The sequence below is a fragment of the Bubalus bubalis genome, chromosome X (assembly GCF_019923935.1).
Source record: "Bubalus bubalis isolate 160015118507 breed Murrah chromosome X, NDDB_SH_1, whole genome shotgun sequence".
NCBI classification, from domain to species: domain Eukaryota; kingdom Metazoa; phylum Chordata; class Mammalia; order Artiodactyla; family Bovidae; genus Bubalus; species Bubalus bubalis.
In genome coordinates this window covers 126,752,573-126,771,708 of record NC_059181.1, presented here as the reverse complement: position 1 = coordinate 126,771,708, position 19,136 = coordinate 126,752,573, and positions in this window count along the sequence as shown.

Genomic DNA, 19,136 nt, shown 5'->3' with positions numbered 1-19,136 from the left:
ATACAATGGGCTTCTGCTATGGCCGTTTCTGAGCTGAATGACCTTGGGTAAGTGATCTAAGACTCTGAGAGGCAACGTTTTGGCTTCTGAACCAATGTCAAGAATGACAGGTTATGTTGCGGAGCTGAGAACCACAGGATCCATCCAGGCTATGTCTGTTTCCACTCTTTAATCCCCCTTGAGTCAACCCCAAGGTCCCAGAGAACAGGTACTGTGCAGCAATCCTTAGAGTCTCTCTCTGAGACAGTTCAGGGGGAGAGGGTCAAAGGGGAGAAGGGACACGGGCACATAGCAGGAGGGGACCAAGAAAAGAAACTGAGGAACTCAGGATATAGCCAAGAAGGCACACATAGGAAAACTTGGCTAGCAGCCCTGGCTTTGTCATAACTTGATGTGAGACTTTGGGCCAGTCCTCCCACAAGGTCTTACCTTGACAAGATCTTGGTCCTAATGACCAAGTTCCCCTTGAACCTTGAGTGCCTTCTATCCTAAGACTAGATGTCATGATACCCAACTCAACTAATTAAGTACAAAAGACTAGTCCAGATGCTATAGGAGGTGGTGGCTTGGACAAGGGGGTGAAGTCAGCAGTACTGGTGGAAGGGCAGGTGATTAGATGGCTGTCCTCTTTTTCAAGGTCAGGCTTGAGCCAGATTTTGAAGCTAGGGAAGTCAGGGGACTGGCCAGAAGGCAGAGGAGAGGGCTGTGCCAGGCAATTGGGGAGAATCTGGGGCTCCTCTTGACTTGCTGTCTAAGGGGAGCTCCTTTTATCTTTCAGTTTCCCCTGTTATTCAATGGGGTCCATCTTAGTCTGTTCAGGCTGCTATTACACAATGTCATAGACTGGGTGGTTTACAAACAAAAGAAGATATTTCTTATAGAGAAATTCATTTCTGGAGGCTGGGAAGTCCAAGATCAAAGTGCTGGCAGATCCACTGTCTGGTAAGAATCATCGTCCTGACTCAAGCCAGTTGTCTTTTTGCTAACTTCACATGGTGGAAAGGGCAAGGATCTCTGTGAGGTCTTTTCTAAGTGCACGAATCACATTCATGAGGGCTCTACCCTCATGACCTAATCACCTCTCAAAGGCTGCATCTCTAAATACCATCACATGGGGGATTATGTTTCAACATATGAATTCAGGTGGAGGACACAGTCTGTAGCAGGATTCCCAGTATTAATTATCTGCCTGCCTCTTCTGGCACCTGTGAGGTGGGATAGTCTGAGGTGGGGCAGGTAGAGATTCATATGAAAGGGCCATGAGATGGATAATAATGAAAACCTCTTAATTCAAGAATTATATCCCTTTGACAAGTTTTAAAACTAGATATTGGTTATCCAAAATTGTCTTCCAGATGCAGATTTGGGATGTGCTTTGTTCCCTGGACCACCTTGACAAGTCAGCATCCCCTGAGTTGGCTTCCCTCCCTTACCTGTCATGGGTGGAGAGACAAGGAGAAGGCCAAGTCAGGCAGGCCTGCAGACTTGGAATAGAGATGCTCTCATTAGGTAGCCCCTCTGGGCAGCTGTGGGTGCCCATGGCTAACCATAAAGTTAGGATTGTTCAAACTACAGGGAGCAATGGTGCAAAAGGCAGAACCATCCACTCACCAGACTCCATGAGAGTTTTACATTGTATTTTCAAATCAAGACTGCCTGCAGGATGACACCAAATGGGTTTCTATTAAACACTGGAAAACGTTACCACAATGCTTCTCTTTCCTTCTTTGTTTAAACAATTCCATTGATATTCATTGGTGAACCAACTTAAACAAATCTACTCAAAACTTCTTCTCTGCCCTTAATAATTGAAGTTCCTAGAACTTGATGAAGCTAAGGAGAGAGGAGAAATGGATGACTCTTTTTCAGAGGCAAATATTCTCTTTAGAGGGCTGGGTCCTTCAAACTTCCAATTTTTTTTTTTTTTTTTTTGCCAGGATCCCCTCCTAGCTAAGGTTAACTAGGAAAAAGCCCACGAATTGATCTGTCCCTTCTTTTCAGCTGACTCACAGCAAGTTTCCCACCTGAGCTCTGAGGATCCTCTCTGGGGCCTAGAGGAGAGAGCAGGCAGGGCTTGACTCCAGCTCCCCTCAACTGGGGCAACTGGGCATTCACCAGTTTCACCTAGTGAGCTTCGGGGATGATTTCATTGAAGAAAGGCTTTCCCTTCCTTAAAATTAAAAAGTTAAAACGTTGACAATTTTCACCTCTTTTAACAAATTTGTTGAGCATCTTCTCTGAACCAGGCACTTGGCTCCCAGGTCTTCCCTTACATATGGTAGCACAGCTTTCCCCAGGCTGGCTAGGGGGCAAGGACTGGCCTCATGTCCTTCATCTCCTCCTCAGGGAACAACATGGAAACAGATTGTACTGAACATTGCAGTGGACATTCTGGTCCTAGATAGCAGTGAGCAGAGGGACAAGAGGAAACCCAGCTGGTCTATGTCACACCTTTGCCCTGGATTGTTCACAGAGAGGGTGGGCAGTCCTACACTTGGGGTTAACAGTCCTACACTTGGGAAGGACTGGTAACAGCTCTGGAAGGGAAGAATCCAGTCCTAGCCAGGGAGCTGCAGTGAGGAATGAGCAACCCCCGCCCTGCACCCCCTCCCCCCCCACACACACACTAGGGGTGGAAGCTTGGCCAAAGCATTTACTTGTTCTTTAGTTGAGTTTCTCATTTTATAAACTGGGAGTGATCCATCAATGACATAGTTCTTACAGGAAAAAAAAAAATAAGGCATGGTGGACATTAAAGACATTGACACGAAAAAGGCTGCCCCTGGCTAACCACAGTAGTGAAAAAAATCCAGAGCTGAAAGAAACTTATATATCAGTCCTGGTTTCTCAAGTGAGGGACTGAGGGCTAGAGAAGGCAGGCGACTTGTTGCAGGTCACAATGGGAGTTTGTGACAGTGCCAAGATTGGAAGCTAGGGCTCTTGCCTCTTTGTTTAAAGTTCTTTCCATGTGACCAGAAAGCTTCCAAAGGACACAGAACACCTCCCAAATAAATAAGAAATGATTTCAGATTTCCGAATTACAAGATCTGCCATCCAACAAATATTTATTGAAGAGGTACTAGGTGCTAACGGAGCTGGCATTTTGGGGGGTCAAGAAGAGAAGGGCAGGACACTGTTTTTATCCTCTGATAGCTAACTGAGGAAATAAGAGGCAAAGATTTGAAACAGTTAAGTAAAAATAACAAGCAGTATGTGAGAAGTGCCAAAATTGGGAGAACAGGGAGTCCAAGGGGGAGCTTGAAACAGAACGCAATGTCTCCCATGTCATAGCAAAGGTTCATTTAAGCTGAGTTGAGAGGATTTAAACAGAAAGGTTAAAGACCACCCCACTGCTCAACTCAGGGGGGTTCCCTTCATACTGGGGGCCACTTGGCCAGGAGAACAGAGAAGAAATCCAAGTAAGCCAGGTTGGTCAAGGCCCAGGAATTTGTATTTTTAAAGCCCACCCATGTGATTATGCTCAGCCGGGAAGTTCACCCGTGTAAAGGATAATGCAGAATAAATTGGATAAGGGTACACCGATCCTCTCCCTAGCTCATCCACAGCTTCTCTGGGGTAGGCACCAATAACTCTTGTCTACACTTTACTGAAGGGAAACCTGAGGGTCCAGGGACTTTCAATGACGTGTTCAAGGTCATTCAGTAAGTAGGGGGCACTCAGTTTCCTGACAATCAATAGAAACAGGAAGACCACAATATACCGTCCCAAGGAAGATTTTGCTTCATTTCTCTGCAAGACAAGTTGGACCCTCTTAGTTAACCAGAGAGTTCATGGCCCAGAGTACAAAAAGGAGAAAGTCTCTGGAGCTGCCAGGTGTGCGGGATAGAGCCCAGGGTGAGGCCAGTTGCTGGGAGTTGGGAGTTCTAACTTTGCTGTGTGACTCAACCCAAGCCACTTCCCCTCTCTCTTTGTCCTTCACCTATTAATAACGATGCCCCACGTCACTGTTGGGATAGCTACCAGTGATGGAAAATGCACAGCGAGCTTTGTCCTGATGTGATTCCTGGGATCCACAGCCATCTGCTGACTGTTGTGAGTAAAATATGTGCTGGCTGCCTTCAGAGTAGAGGTATTTTCTTCCCCCAAAGAGAGAAGGCTAGAGGCCTGAAGCCGGACTCTGCCTCTTTGGGGGCACTGACCAATGTGAGGCTCTGGAGATCTTGGTAGAGAGCAGTCTAGTGTCAGGAGGAAAAAGAAAGAAAAGGGAGGTTATCTGGAGGGAAAGCAGCAAGCATTCATCAGAAGGAAAATATCAGAAGCCTTGGGCAGGACTGGGAAATGGTTAAAATTAAGGCTTGGATCTTCTTTTATACATTGTGGTAAAATATACAAAATGCAAAATTGACCATTTTAGTTATTTTTAGGCATACAGTTCAGTATTAAGTTCATTCATATCCTTATGCAACCATTGCCACCACCCATCTCCAGAACATTTTTTTCATTTTGCAAAGCCAGAACTCTGTCCCCATTAAATAACCACCCCATTCCCCACTCCCTCCAGCCCTGGCAACCACCATTTGACTTTCTGTTTCTGTGAATTTGACAACTCTCAGTATCTCAAATAAGCGGAATCCTGTGGTATTTGTCCTTTTGGGACTGGCTTATTTCACTTAGTATAATGACCTCATTGTTTATTCATGTTGTAGCATGTGTCAAAATTTTCTTTCTTTTAAAGGCCAAAAAATAATCTGTTGTATGTATATTCATTTATCCATCAGTGGACACTTGGATTATTTCCACATTTTGACTGTTGTAAATAATACTGCTATGAACACAAGTATCAAATATCTCTTCCAGACCCTGCTTTTACTTCCTTTGGATATATACCTAGAAGTGGAATTGCTGTATGTACAGTAATTCTATTTTTAATGTTTTTGAGGATCCACTATACTATTTTCCACAGTGGCTCCTACCAGCAATGCATAAGGGTTCCAATTGCTCCATACCTTGCCAACATTTGTTATTTTCTGTTGTTTTCTTTTTTATAATAGCCACCCTAGGGGGTGTGAGGTGGCATAGCATTGCAATTTTGATTTGCGTTTACCTAGTGATTAGTGGGAGAAGGCAATGGCAACCCACTCCAGTACTCTTGCCTGGAAAATCCCATGGTGGAGGAGCCTGGTAGGCTGCAGTCCATGGGGCCGCTAAGAGTCGGACACGACTGAGCGACTTCATAGAGAAGGAAACAGCAACCCACTCCAGTATTCTTGCCTGGAGAATCACAGGGATGGGGAAGCCTGGTGGGCAGCTGTCTAAGGGGTCGCACAGAGTCAGACATGACTGAAGTGACTTAGCAGCAGCAGCAGTAGCAGTGATTAGTGATTTGAGCATCTTTCCATGTGCTTATTGGCCATTTGTATATCTTCTTAGAAGACATGTCTATTAAGTTTTTTCCTATTTTAAAATAAGATTGTATGTGGCTGAATGAAATTTTGCCATTTGCAACAATGTGGATGGAATTAGAGGGTATTGTGATAAGTGAAATAAGTCAGACAGAGAAAAATGAGTACTGTATGATCTCACTTATATGTGGAATCTAAAAAATACCAACTAGTGAATATAACCAAAAAAAGCAGATTCACAGATATAAACCAGTGGATACCAGTGGGGAAAGGGAAAGGAGGAAGGGCAACATAGGAGTAGGGGATTAAGGGGCACAAACTATTAGGTATAAAATAAGCTACAAGGACATATATAATACAACATAGGGAATATAGCCAATATTTTATAATAACTATAAATGAAGAATAATTTGTAAAAATTGTGAATCACTGTATTGTACATCTGTAACATATAATGTATATCAACTATATCTCAATTTAAAAAAAGAATGGAAAAAACTGGGTTGTTTGTTGTTTTGTTGTTGAGTTTTAAGTGTTTTCTGTGTATTCTGGATATTAACCCCCTCTCAAATATGTGATTTGTAAATATTTTCTCCCATTCCATGGGCTGCTTCTCACTCTGTTGATAGTGTCCTTATCTGAAACTTTGGCAGAACTGAGCGATGATTAGAACCAGGATTTGGATCATGAACTCAAAGTTTCTGGATTCAAAATCTGGCTATTTGATATTGGGAAAGCTAATTAACCTCTTTGAGCTTGCCTTACTTTTTTCATCTGAAAAATGGGAATAATGTTTATAATAGCACCTAGCTTGCTATTGGATTAGCCAGAAAGTTCATTTGAGTTTTTCTGTAAAAACCTGGATGAACTTTCTGGCCAACCTACTATAATGAGGAATAAATGTGATCACATCTAAAATCTCACCACAGAATCTAGCCTAGATTAGCTGCTCAATAAATGGTAACCTTTATTAGTATTGGGCATAGTAAGGGACCAGGATGATGTAATTGAAATCTGATATTAGTTATTATAAAATGGGTGAGTAGGCCAATAATATTAAATAACAAACCTGACCACTGTAATATTACATAATACTTATTAACACTGGTGTAGCAAGTTGCAGTTTATGAATCATTTCAACATACATTGTTCATTCAACTTGTCTTTGCTGGAAACATAATGATGATAAGTCACAATCCTGCAGAGCTGAGTCGGAGAAAGCAAGGCAAAAGGTCATTTCAATCAGGGCCATGAGTGCCAAGGAGTCAGAAGCATGGGATGCTGGGGAGCACAGAGGAGGAGCAGGTCAGACTGGGAGAGGACTTCCCAGGTGGGTGGAATGGATACTGGATTCCACAGGACTACAGGGTTAGGGGGAGGACAGGGTGCTGGAGCGGGCTGAGTGTTCTAGCTAGAAGCAAAAGCTATGCAAAAGCTGGAGGTGAGAGAGGCTGCCTCATTGGGGAACAGCTACTAGTTTATTGTGGCTTGAGCCTGGAACTTAAGAGAGAGGAGCAGTGTGAGATAAGCCTGGAGAGACAGGTGCCAAAAAATGAAGGGCCTTGTAGACCAGGGCCAGGATTTGGGTCTTATCCTGAGAGTAATAAGAAGCTATTGAAGGGTTTTAAGCAGATTCACCATGTAACTGGCTTTGAGTTTTAGAAAGATAGATCTCTTTGGCTGCAGTGTGTAGAGCAGAATGTAAAGGATGCAGCCTGGGGCAGACCAGGTAGAAAGATGAACTAAAGAAGGAACCACAAGGGCAGAGAGAAGTGGGGGGTTCAAAAGACATTTAGGATAACATGGAGCAGATGTAGGGACTGATGGGATGACCTCAATTGACTGGGAATAACTCTGATATTAGCATCATTCCTTCATTTGAGATGAGCAGCAGAGGCTGAAGAAGGTGAAATAATTTGTACGAGGTCCCAGAGCCAAAAAGAATCTTATCAGGACTCTGACTTTCCACCCTGACATCTCCTGTTCTCTCCTCCCAAATATGCTGTTAGACGAGTCCCTAGATCTTTATGTATAAATCCCCTTTGAGGAACTCAAGTACTGTTTCCCCATTGACTGCTTTGCAGCATATAATCCTCTTAGAGGCACTTTATCTGAGTTTTCATTGGTTGTCAATGTCCTAAGCCTTCACACCTCTGAGCTTCAAGACATTTTGTTTTCCTTCCATTCCACTTAGTGTTTAAACCTCAGCCTGGAAGCAAACCCTGACCAAATCCCAGGGAGGCTCAGATGAAGAGTCCTGGACTCAGAAAAAGTGAGCCCAAGTCCTAGGCTTAGCCACAAATTAGCTATGGGATAGAATGAATCACTTTCTTTCTACAAACACCTATCTGAAAACCCAGGGGAAGAGAACAAGCAAATGCATAGTCACTCAGATTCAATAACTTTGGAATCTCTTTAAATAAATATTCCTTTAAATTGTGAAAAACCACTCTGTCATGAATGTTGGGTCAAGTGGGTTTCTGACTCCATAAGATGCTCATAGATATTAGGGATTTGCCTTGAAACCCAACTGTTTGCTCAGCAGGGCATATGTCCCTGTTCTGTAGTTGCTGAGCACGGTGTTATCAGACTTAAACTGCCGACCAAGATGTATGGGAATGTTTGATTCTCTCTCAGACACTTGTACTGGCTAAGACTTTTTTTTTTGGTTGGGGGAAGTGCAATTCTTTGTTATAAAACCAGCAGGAAGAGGGAAAATGAAGAGGTGAATTTACAGTTTATGGAAAAAGCCCACCCGTAACTATGCCTATCCTGAGGCATGGAGGAGACGGGGGAGGAGCAGTGTCTATGAATGACGGGACCCTCTCCACCCAGACAGTGAGATGACACAATTATTCTTGCTTCAAACCCCACAAGCTAGGGGAGGCTGTGAGTGAAAAGGGGCCATTGGCAGTGACAACTCGGCCAGGACCAGGGCCCCTCAGGGCCGAACTTCTGCTCAGCAGGAAGGATGGAGCCCTGACACTCCACCCCACTCCCAGGGGCTGGGCTCCAGGCCACAGGCCTGGGCAGTGACCCCCTTGAGATGTGCAGGCCAGGTCGAGTCCAGAGACTCCCACAGGCCTGCTGGCTCCCTGCCCTCCCGCGGCTTCCGTGAGTAGAGGAGGGGCTGGGGCTCAGCACCCTGTGCTCTTTACCTCAGGGCTTTCGTCTCTCCTAAGGAGATGGCAGCCCTGTGTGGGCGCTTCTCTTCGGTGAGCACCCACAGCCCGGTCTGGCCGTGACACGTGGTCTAGGAGGCCAGCGACAGCACAAGTCACTCCCTGTGGGCGTGGGGGGTGGGGCCTCACCCGGGGGCGCAGGCCCTCGTTGTGCCCACCACCACAGCAGCACGAGCATCACACCTGGCCACAGGTGCGGAAACCTCCCGGGAGGCCTCGCAGAGGAGCCAAAGCGAGATGGGAAGAGGGCGGGAAGACCCTCTGGAGACAGTCAGGCCTGGGCAGGTAGAAGAGAAGCACCACTGACAGTGAGACGGATTCAGAAGCCCCGTGATTCAGTCAACAGACACCTACCTGTGCAGACTCCGTGTGGGGGTCGCAAACTTGAAGAAGGTCTGGAGGGCCTGTGCTTTTCCAGGGGAGCCAAACTGTCCACACATCTCAGTGCAACCAGGAGAGCCTGTGAGGGTTGCAGGGGGAGCAGATACAGAAGAGAAGGCTTCCTGGAGGGGTGAGTTTGGGGCCGAGCTATAAAGCAGAGCTCAGGACTGATCAGGGAGTGTGCCCTGCCATGCCCGCCAGGAAGCAGAGACCTCTTCCAGCTGTTGTGACCCTGGGTCCTTCCCTCGTTTCTCCTCTCCCAACCCTGATGATGGATCTGCAAAGGGAAAGGATGTGGCCACTTCTGTTGACAACAGGGAGTGGGGTGGGGAAAGCTAGCACCTTCCTTTAAGGAAATCTGTCATTGATGTCCAAGTGTCTTCCCCTCTAGACCATGAATTAGGGCAAGTCACAAATCCTGGACATCTGTCAATCTCCAGCCCCCAGCACAACTCCCAGTAAACAGTAAGTGCTCAGTAGATGCTTAGAGAATGGCTGAATAGCTAGGGTCTGGAACATTTGTCCTGTAACTTCAAGTGGACAACCCAGCTTTTCATGACCTGAGAAGACACTTGTTTTCCTATAATAACATCCCCTTCCTTCCCCCACCCCAAGATTCAGGCTTTTATTATAGCCAAGGAGACTCTGAGACGTCATGTGCACTTTAACACAACATCCTGCCTTTCTGGCCTTGCTCAGTCAGGGGATGCTACCATCTTTTGAAACTCAAGTTCTCCATCCTCTTGGAAGACTTCCCCGAGAAAAGCCCTCACACAGTGACCCCCCCCACCTCTCCTGGCTGCACAGTTGAGTCAGTCATTCGTTATATATTAGGTAAATGTGTTTGAAGCATAGAGATGTTTCATGTACGGCCTTTTCTCCCAAAGAGATGGTGAACCTCTTGGTGAGTCAGAGATGGTAGTCCCTGCTTTTCTGTGCCCAGGAATGTCTCCCAAAATGTAATGCACACAGTCAGTTCAGTTCAGTCACTCAGTCATGTCCGACTTTTTGGGACCCCATGAATCGCAGCACACCAGGCCTCCCTGTCCATCACCAACTCCCGGAGTCTACTCAAACCCATGTCCATCAAGTCGGTGACGCCATCCAACCATCTCATCCTCTGTTGTCCCCCTCTCCTCCTGCCCTCAATCTTTCTCAGCATCAGGGTATTTTCAAATAAGTCAGCTCTTCGCATCAGGTAGCCAAAGTATTGGAGTTTGAGCTTCAACATCACTCCTTCCAATGAACACCCAGGACTGATCTACTTTAGGATGGACTGGTTGGATCTCCTTGCAGTCCAAGGTACTCTCAAGAGTCTTCTCCAGTACCACAGTTCAAAAGCATAAATTCTTTGGCGCTCAGCTTTCTTTATAGTCCAACTCTCACATCCATATATGACTACTGGAAAAACCATAGCTTTGACTAGATGGACCTTTGTTGCAAAGTAATGTCTCTGCTTTTTAATATGCTGTTTAGGTTGGTCATAACTTTCCTTCCAAGGAGTAAGCATCTTTTAATTTCATGGCTGCAATCACCATCTGCAGTGATTTTGGAGCCCAGAAAAATAAAGTCTGACACTGTTTCCACTGTTTCCCCATCTATTTCCCATGAAGTGATGGGACCAGGTGCCATGATCTTAGTTTTCTGAATGTTGAGCTTTAAGCCAACTTTTTCACTCTCCTCTTTCACTTTCATCAAGAGGCTCTTTAGTTCTTCACTTTCTGCCATAAGGGTGGTGTCATCTGCATATCTGAGGTTATTGATATTTCTCTTGGCAATCTTGATTCCAGCTTGTGCTTCTTCCAGCCCAGTGTTTCTCATGATGTACTCTGCATATGTTAAATAAGCAGGGTGACAATATACAGCCTTGACGTACTCCTTTTCCTATTTGGAACCAGTCTGTTGTTACATGTCCAATTCTAACTGTTGCTTCTGTTGCTAACTGTTGCTAGTGGAGGTGATGGAATTCCAGTTGAGCTATTTCAAATCCTGAAAGATGATGCTGTGAAAGTCCTGCACTCAATATGCCAGCAAATTTGGAAAACTCAGCAGTGGCCACAGGACTGGAAAAGGTCCGCTTTCATTTCAGTCCCAAAGAAAGGCAATGCCAAAGAATGCTCAAACTACTGCACAATTGCACTCATCTCACATGCTAGTAAAGTGATGCTTAAAATTCTCCAAGCCAGGCTTCAGCAGTATGTGAATTGTGAACTTCCAGATGTTTAAGCTGGTTTTAGAAAAGGCAGAGGAACCAGAGATCAAATTGCCGACATCTGATGGATCATCGAAAAAGCAAGAGAGTTCCAGAAAAACATCTATTTCTGCTTTATTGACTATGCCAAAGCCTTTGACTGTGTGGATCACAATAAACTGTGGAAAACGCACACAGGTGTGCAGTAAATACTTGCTGATTGAAGGGAAGGCAGAGATCTGATCGTACGTTTTAGGGATCCACAAGGCCCAGACATTCACTTGGACTGGGTAACTAACCTTCAGCTCTCAAGTTGCTCTAGAAGCTGCAGAGGTGAGAAACAACCCTATTTCAACTTCAGATTGAGAGATCAGGAAATCCTGGTTATAGACCTGATTCTGCCACTAGTATGGACTTTGGTAAGCCAGTTAGCTGCTTTTGGCCTCAGTTTCCTCAATTAAAAAATAGGGATATTGCTACATCTAGCTAAGACAGCACGGTAGAATTTGTACATACCCTCCCGCATGAAACAACCGAAAGAAAAAAATCCAGACAGTATGAAGCAACAATTTTCAATACACTATATATTAGACAACAAAGAACAGTGATCCTAGAGAGATGGAAAGCAAATGAGATGAGCCCTATGAATGACTAGCTTATTTTTAAAACAACTTTATTGAGATATAATTCATATCCATAAACTTTATAATTAATTATAATTCACATTCATCCATTTCAATTATACAATTCAATGGTTTTTAGTCTATTCACCAACATGTGTGATCATCACTAATGTTAGAACATTTTCATCACCTCAGAAAGAAATATCATAGCCTTTAGTTTTCTATTCCCTATTCCCTCCAGCCCTAAGCAACTACCAATCTACTTTCTGTCTATAGACTTCCTTATTCTGGACATTTCAAATAAATGGAATCATATAATATGTGGTCTTTTGTAACTGGCTTCTTCGACTCAGTATAATGTCTTACAAGATGCATCCATGTTGTAGCCTGTATCAGTAAGCACTTTGTTCCTTTTATGGCCAAACAATATTCCATCGTATGGATATAGCACTTTATATTTATGCCTTCATCAGTTAATGGACATTTGGATTTGGGGCTTCCCAGGTGGCGCCAGTAGTAAAGAATCCACCTGCCAATGAAGGAGATGCAAGAGACACAGGTTCAATCCCTGGGTCAGTAGGATCCCCTGGAGTAGGATATGACAACCCACTCCAGTGTTCTCGCATGGAAAATTCCATGGACAGAGGAGCCTGGCAGGCTACAGTCCATGAGGTCACAAAGAGTCGGAGAGGACTGAACTATTGAGCACACACACACATACCTACCTTTTGGTTATTATGAATAATGCTGCTATACACAAGGTTTTTTGTGGGCATATATTTTCCTTTCTCTTGGAAGGAAGATATTCTTCAATTCTTGGAAGAGAATTGTTGGATTTATTTTTTTTTAATTGAAGGATAAACGCTTTACAGAATTGTGTTGGTTTCTGCCAAACATCAACATGAATCAGCCATAGGTATTCATATGTCCCCTCCCTGTTCTTCATTTTCAAGATTCCTTTGACTATTCTGGGCCATGTGCAATTCCTTGTGAATTTTAAAATCAGCTTGCCATTTGCTAAAGAGAAGCCAGCTGAGATTCTTATATAGATTGCATCAAATCCATAGATCAATTTGGAAAGAACTGCCATCTTAATAATATTGTCTTCCAATCCATGAGCATAGAATGTGTTCCCAAATAATTTCTTTCAGTAATGTCTTGTAATTTCAGAGTATAAGTTGTATATTCCTTCTCTTAGCTTTATTCCTAAATATTTCATTCTTTTTGATGCTACTGTAAATTAAATTTGTAATCTTCTTGGATTGTTCATTGTAAGTATACAGACACACAATTGATTATTGTATATTGATCCTGTATTCTGCAATCAGGCTGAACTTTTTAATTACTTATAGTAGGTGTTTTGTTTTCTTTGCAGATTCCTTGAGATTTTCTACATACAAGATCATGTCATCTGCAAATAGAGATAATGTTACTTTTCCCTTTCCAATGCGGCTGCCTTTTATTTCTTTTTTCCCACCTACTTTCTCTGGATAGAATTCCATTACATTGTTGAGCTGCAGACATTGTTTTGTTTCTAAGTGTAAGGGTATAAAGTACCTATACTTTCACCATTAAGTAGATTAGCTGTGGGTCATAGAAGTCCTTTGTCAAGGTGAGGAAGTTCTTTTCTATCTCTAGTTTGTTGAGTGTTTCTATCATAAAAGGCTATTGGATTTTGTAAAATTCTTTTTTTTTTTAATCTATTGAGATGATCATGTGATTCTGTTTTTTATTCAATCATTACAATATACTACATTAATTTATTTTCAGATGTTAAACCAACTGTATATTCCTAGGATAAATCCCACTTTTCATAGTGCATAAGTGAAGTGAAGTGAAGTGAAGTCACTCAGTTGTGTCCGACTCTTTGCGACCCCATGGACTGTAGCCTACCAGGCTCCTCAGTCCATGGGATTTTCCAGGCAAGAGTACTGGAGTGGGTTGCCATTTCCTTCTCCATAAGTCTTTTATATGTTGTCAGATTCAGTTTGCTAGCATTTTGTTGAGGATTTTTGTACCTATAGTCATAAAAGATAATAATCTATAATTTTCTTTCCTTGTGATGTCTTTGGTTTTGGTATAAGGGTAATACTGTAACCCTGAATATTCACTGAAAGGGCTAATACTGAAGCTGAAGCACCAACACTTTGGTCACCTGATGCAAAGAGCCAACTCAGTGGAAAAGACCCTGACGCTGGGAAAGATTGAGGGCAGGAGGAGAAGTGGACAACAGAGGATGAGATGGTTGGATGGCATTACCAATTCAATGGACATGAGTTTGGGCAAACTCTGAGAGATGAAGAACAGTGAAGCCTGGCATGCTGCAGTCCACAGGGTTGCAAAGAGTCGGACACGACTGAGTGACTGAACAACAATATATATATATATACACATATATCTATATGGTAATTGTATTACATGTTCTTAATTGTAAAGGTAATTGTATTACATGTATATACTCTATATACATATAATGTATATACATACTATATATATGGTAATGTGTATATATATATGCATATATATATAAAGTGTGTGTAGAGGTATACATAGAAATGATACATACAAATGTAGCATATATATAAACACATGTATGGGAATGTTCGGAGAAGGCAATGGCACCCCACTCCAGTACTCTTGCCTGGAAAATCCCATGGGTGGAGGAGCCTGGTAGGCTGCAGTCCATGGGGTCACTAAGAGTCGGATACGACTGAGCGACTTCACTTTCACTTTTCACTTTTATGCACTGGAGAAGGAAATGGCACCCCACTCCAGTGTTCTTGCCTGGAGAATCCCAGGGACGGGGGAGCCTGGTCGGCTGCCGTCTATGGGGTTGCACAGAGTCGGACACGACTGAAGCGACTTAGCAGCAGTAGCAGCATGGGAATGTTAAAATTTTCCCTGGCGGCTCAGATGCAGGAGACCTAAGTTCAATCCCTGGGTCAGGAAGATACCCTGGCGAAGGAAATGGCAACCCCCTCTAGTATTCTTGCTTGGGAAATCCCATGGACAGAGGAGCCTGGCAGGCTGCACCCCATGGGGTCATAAAGAGTCAGACACAACCGGGTGACTAACACACATGAGGATGATAGCACACTTAGGAGAGTGGCTGTCTCCTGGAAGGTGTATTGGTTAGTATGTAGTATAACCAATTACTCCCAAAACTTAGCTGCTTAAAACACACTTTTAGGAATCCAGGCATGGCTTAGCTAGGTCATCTGCTTCAGGGCCTCTCACAAGCCTGCAATCAAGGCACTGGCCAGGGATGCTGCTTCACCTGAAGGGAAGGATCTACTTCCAAGTTCAGTCACATGGTTGTTCGCAGGATTCCGTTTTTCATACACTGTTGGACAAAGGATTTAGTTCCTCATAAGCTGTTGGCCGCAGGCCTCCTTGAGTCTCTGGCATGTGGGTCTCCCCATACAGCACGTGGAAATATGGCATCAAGCTTCATTAAAGTAAGAGGGCAAAAGAGGGTGCCAGTGGGATGGAAGTCACAATCTTCTGTAACCTAATCACAGAAGTGCCATCCCATTATTTTGCCATATTCTCTACATCAGAATAAAGTCACGAAGTCCAACCTAATTAGAGATTTCTCTACAGACAACATACAGATGGCCAAGAGGCACATGAAAAGATGCTCAACATTGCTAATTATTAGAGAAAATGCATATCAAAACTATGAGGTAGCACCTCACACTGGTCAGAATGGCTATTATCAAAAAGCCTATAAATAATAAGTGCTAGAGAGGGTATAGAGAAAGGGAAACCCTTCTACACTGTGAGAATGTAAATTGGTACAGCCACTATGGAAAACAGTCTGGAGGTCCCTTTAAAAACTAAAAATAGAACTACCATATCTAGCAATCCCACTCCTGGGCATATGTCTGGAAAAGATGAGGACTCTAATTCAAAAAGATACACGCACCTCAGTGTTCATTGCAGCACCATTTACAATAGTAAAGACATGGACACCTTAGTGTTCATCGACAGGTGAACAGATAAAGAAGATGTGGCAGATGTGTGTATACACACACACATATGTGTAATGGAATATAACTCAACCACAAGAAAAATGAAATACTTCCATATGCATATCATACTAAGTGAAATAAGTCAGGCAGAGAAAGACAAATACATAATATCATTTATATGTGGAATGTAAAATAAAATAACAAATCAACTTATTTACAGAACAGAAACAGACTCAAAGACATAGAAAACAAACTTATGGTTACCAAAGGGGAAAGAGTAGGGGAGGGATAAATTAGGAGTATGGAACTAATAGATACACATCAATGTACGTAAAATAAACAACAGCATTTGCTGTATAGCACAGAGAACTATATTAAATATCTTGTAATAACCTATAATGAAAAAGAATCTGAAGCTATACACCTGAAACTAATACAATATTATTGATCAACTATAGTTAAATAAATAGATTAAAAAAAAATAAAAGCAATATAGCTTTCCTGGTGGCTCAGTGGTAAAGAATCCATCTGCCAGTGTGCAGGAGACAAGGGTTTGATCCCTGATCTGGGAACATCCCGCATACAGCAGAGCATTTAAGTCTACTGTTGCAACTATTGAGCCCATGCTCTCGAGCCCAGGAGCCGCAATTACTGAGCCCACGTGCCGCAACTACTGAAGCCCGAGTGCCCTAGAGCCTGTGCTCTGCAATTAGAGAAGCCCCCACTCCTTGCAATTAGAGAAAGCCCAGGCAGCAACAAAGACCCAGCACAGGCAAAAATAAATAAGATAAATAAAAAAAGTAGTGCACCAGGAATTACAGCAGCCATAGTTGGTGAAAAATTCATTTTCACTACCCTTAGGAAGTTCCAGGTAAGGTTGGAAACTCTTGGCATCGTTTGTATCCAATAAGGGTGTTAATCGTACACATGCTCAGAATGCAGATTTTCTGGCCAACATCAATATACTTTATGATTGCTCTACTCTATGAGCCACAGAGCAGAATAAAATCCTTCACTTTAGGACCAACTGTTTGGAGGAAATAGCCTTTGGAGGAAAATGAAGATGACAGCTGTATGCTCATTCTGTACAACTTGGAATGGTATGTTGCCCATTCTCCAAATAGTAATTACAAACTTTAAGCAGGAAATTCAGTTCAACCAAGCAAATCTGGAACAAACGCCAAGTATAGCATGTGGAGGCTCCAGTTACGACTGCCATATTCTCTCTCTCTTTCTTAAGAAAACACATCTGTGGCTCCATCACAGTTCTCTTAAGAATTGGTATGGAAATCTCACCTTTCTCTCTTGTGAAAGAGAAACCTTTCAGTACATACCCCACCCACTGCTTGCCCCTTGGGCCCAGAAGCACAGAACATGCCATTTTGGAAAGGTTGCAAGCCTGTGCTCTTTTTCTTTGCAATTACTTTAATTCCCCCAAATAATCCTTTGACTTTCCAATTCTCAGAAGAGAAACTGAAAAGATGAGGAGAGGGCAGAAACATCTAACCACACTGTCTCATACTATGCTTACGACCTCAGGCCCATTTCTTCACAAAGTGAAGCTTCTGCAGAATTCATAAATTAGAGCCTTAAACAGGCTTTGAGAGAGTTTTAAAGCACTTCTTAAAGTTCCCAGAAATAGGATTTACCAAATGTTCAAAAATAATTATGATGAATCACAATCGTGAAGAAACAGTTTTCCATCTTTATTACAAAGTTATTTTTAAAGTGTTTCTTCATGAATCATACAAAATAACTGATTGCAACACAAATTGTCATCTTCATAACTATTTCTGAGAGGGGGAAACTCTGGTTTAAAAAAAAAGGCAACCAATATTTTAATTGAAAAAACTAATTTCTGCACCATAAAAAATGATACAGTAATGAAACAATGCACTCCTCAAGTGTAAATTATCTCATTATTTAATGTTACTATTGTTAAATTTTGATGCAATTCTAATCCAGAGTAAATCACTAAACTTTCTGGGTAAAATGGCAAATTCTTCCAGATTATTCAGTTCTTTCAGGATCAGAGCAATACCGTATGTCAGTTTTTGAAACGGGAACTGTAAACAGAGAGACATATTGATGATAGAGTCTATGAATTCTCTGTCCAGACAGGTTTCTATTCAGAGTGAAGGGACGAGCACTAAATACTTTCACAGGGACTGACACTGCAAACCATTCTTTTTTTTTTTTTTTTTTAAAGGGGGAAGCATTTTAGTAAAAAGTGTGATCTCTACTCTCAGGTCCTTCTGTTCTCATCACTACTATGAATATCAAGCATCTGGTTGTACTGACACCCCTATTCTCAGGACACAATGTTCTGAATGAAGTGGAGGGTGTTTGGTGCTTATAGAACTGTACTGAGATGTTCTCCCTACTAGAGCCCTCTTCGTGTCAGCTGTTCCTCTCATCATGACCATTGGCATTTCTGAGAGCACTCATCAAATTTTATTATGATAAATTATACATCGTATTTCCTATTAGACTGTGAACTTCCTGAAGGTAGGGATATGCCTTTTAAGTATTACCTTAAGTGTTTTCTAACACAATGCCTCAAACATTGTTATGATGATAATAAAAACTCATTGTGCCCTTACTATGTGTTGTTGTTCAGCCGATAAGTTGTCTCCAACTCTTTGTGACCCCATGGACTGCGGCACGCCAGTCTCCTTTGTCCATCACTATCTCCCAGAGTCTGCTCAAACTCATGTCCATTGAGTTGATGATGCCATCCAACCATCTTATCCTTTGTCACCCACTGCTCCTCTTGCCCTCAATCTTTCCCAGCATCAGAATCTATTCCAATGAGTCAGTTCTTCGCATCAGGTGGCCAAAATATTGGAGCTTCAGCTTCACCATCAGTTCTTCCAATGAATATTCAGGGTTGATTTCCTTTAGGATTCACTGGTTTGATCTCCTTGCAGTCCAAGGGACTCTCAAGAGTCTTCTCCAACACTACAATTCAAAAGCATCAATTCTTCAGTGCTCAGCCTTCTTTATGGTCCAACTCTCGCATCCATATGTGACTGACTACTGGAAAAACCATAGCTTTAACTAGACAGACCTTTGTCGTCAAAGTGATGTCTCTGCTTTTTAATATGCTGTCTAGGTTTGTCATAGCTTTTCTTCGAAGGAGCAAGTGTCTTTTAATTTTGTGGCTGCAGTCACCATCCGCAGTGATTTTGGAGCCCAAGAAAATAAGCCCTTACTATGTACCAGGTCCTGCATTCTAAGCACTTTATGTGATTAACTCAACTGATTTGTCACAGTGACCCTATGTGGGAAGGACTATCCTGATTTTACAAATGAGGAAACAACAGGTTGAGTAACTTGTCCAAGACTATACAGGTAACTTAGGTACAGACACAGGATTAGAACCCAAGCAGTCCAGCTCCAGAGTAATGCTCTTAACCTCT